This window comes from Vombatus ursinus, unplaced genomic scaffold (genome assembly GCF_900497805.2).
Source record: "Vombatus ursinus unplaced genomic scaffold, bare-nosed wombat genome assembly UNPS02009770.1, whole genome shotgun sequence".
Classification (NCBI taxonomy): domain Eukaryota; kingdom Metazoa; phylum Chordata; class Mammalia; order Diprotodontia; family Vombatidae; genus Vombatus; species Vombatus ursinus.
The window spans coordinates 9,213,156-9,215,727 of record NW_020949548.1 but is presented as its reverse complement, the minus strand read 5'-3'; positions in this window follow the sequence as shown (position 1 = coordinate 9,215,727).

The window sequence follows — 2,572 nt, the reverse complement described above, 5'->3', positions numbered from 1 at the left end:
TAATACCCTTTCTCATAATTTGCCCTCCCTTCTATCTCCCCACCCTTTTCTTATCCCCTTTCTCTTCTATTTTCCTGTAGGGCAAGATAGATTTCTATACCCCATTTCTTGTATATCTTATTTCCCAGATGCATGTGAAAACAATTTTTTAACATTTGTTTTTAAAACTTTGGGTTCCAAATTTTCTCCCTTCCTCCCAGCCCACTCACCCTCATTGAGAAGGCAAGCAACTCCATGCAGGTTATACATGTGCAGTCATGCAAAACACTTCCATAATAGTCATGTTGTGAAAAATTAACTTTGTTTCCCTTCATCCTATCCCACCCCTGTTTATTCTATTCTCTCCTTTGACCTTGTCCCTCTTAAAAAGTGTTTGTTTCTGATTACCCCCTCCCCCAATCTGCCCTCCCTTTTATCATCCCCCCCCCTTATCTCTTTCCTTCTTATTTTCCTCTAGGGTAAGACAGACTTCCATACCCAATTGAGTGTGTATGTTATTCCCTCCTTAAGTTAAATCCAATTAGAGTAAGATTCACTCATTCCCTCTCACCTTCCCCCACTTCCCTATCCACTGTAAAAGCTTTTTTAAAATCTGTTTTATGTGAGATAATTTATCCCATTCTACCTCTCCCTTTCTCCTTCTCCCAGTGTAATCCTCTCATCCCTTAATTTTATGTTTTAGATATCACCCCTTCATATTCAACTCACCCTGTGCCCTCTGTCTAGATATGTGTGTATATATATATACACATATATATATGTAAAATACACACACACACACACACACACACACACACATGCACACACACATTTTTTCCTTCCAACTACCCTAATACTGAGAAAAGTTTCATGAGTTACAAATATTATCTTTCCATGTAGGAATGTAAACAGTTCAACTTTAATAAGTCCCTTATGATTTCTCTTTCCTATTTACCTTTTCATGCTTCTCTTGAGTCTTATTTTTGAAAGCCAAATTTTCTATTCAGCTCTGGTGTTTTCATAAAGAATGCTTGAAAGTCCTCTATTTCATTGAATGTTTATTTTTACCCCTGAAGGATTCTACTCAGTTTTGCTGTGGAGGTGATTCTTGGCTGTAATCCTATCTCCCTTGACCTCCAGAATATTATATTCCAAACCCTCCAATCCCTTAATGTAGAAGCTGCTAAATCCTGTGTTATCCTGATTGTGTTTCCACAATACTTGAATTGTTTCTTTTTGGCTGCTTGCAATATTTTCTCCTTGACCTGAGAACTCTAGAATTTGGCTATAATATTTCTGGGAGTTTTCCTTTTGGCGATCTTTTTCAAGAGGAGATTGGTGTATTCATTCCATTTCTATTTTACCCTCTGGTTCTAGAATATCAGGGCAGTTTTCCTTGATAATTTCTTGAAAGATGCTGTCTAGGCTCTTCTTTTGATCATGGCTTTCAGGTAGTTTAATAATTTAAAAATTCTCTCTCCTGTATCTATTTTCCAGGTCAGGTGTTTTTCCAATGAGATATTTCACATTGTCTTCTATAAAATTTTCATTCTTTCCATTTTATTTTATAGTTTCTTGATTTCTCATAAAGTCATTAGCTTCCATTTGCTTCATTCTAATTTTTAAGGAATTATTTTCTTCAGTGAGCTTTTGGACTTCCTTTTCCATTTGGTCAATTCTGCTTTTTTAAGGTATTCATCTCCCCATTAGCTTTTTGAACCTCTTTTGCCATTTGGGTTAGTCTGTTTTTTAAGGTGTTATTTTCTTCAGTATTTTTTGGGTCTCCTTTTGCAAGCTGTTGACTTGTTTTTCATGATTTTCTTGCATCACTCTCATTTCTCTTCCCAATTTTTCCTCTACTTCTCTTACTTTCTTTTCATAATCCTTTTTGAGCTCTTCCATAGCCCGAGACCAATTCATATTTTTTTCTTGGAGGTTTTGGATGTAGGAGCTTTGACTTTGTTGTCTTCTTCTGGTCATATGTTTTGATCTCCTTTGTCACCAAAGAAAGATTCTATGGTCTGACTTTTTTTCTGAGGTTTGCTCATGTTGCCAGCCAATTACTTGACTATTAAACTCTTTGTTAAGGTAGGGCTCTGCTTCCAGTGTGGAGGGTGTACTGTCCCAAGCATCAGAGGTTTTGTGCAGCTCTTTTCAGAGATACTTCTAGGGCCCTGTAAGTTTTCAGTTCTTCCAAGGTGGTATGGTCAAAGGAGAGATGTTTCCTCCTTTCCTGGCCTGTGTTCTGGACTATGAGTGACCACAAGCACCCTTTTTTGCCTTGGAACTGTGAGAAGGCTTCCCTCTCCCCTGCTGCCACAAGCTCCACTATGCCAGCCCTCCTCCTTAACCCAGGACCATCCCCCAGGATTGTGACCCAGATCCAAGCATGGGCAAAGCAAGAGAATCATGCCTCAGCACCAGCAAAGATGTCCCTGCAATCCCCCTCTGATCAGTTGCTTGATTCCCCCACCATCTGTGGGCCCAGAGCTCTGAAAGCAGCTACCACCCTGGGGCTATGCCAGGACTGGGGCTAGACCAAACTCCTCTCTCACCCAGGTCTGACAGACCTTTCCCACTGACCTTCTAAGTT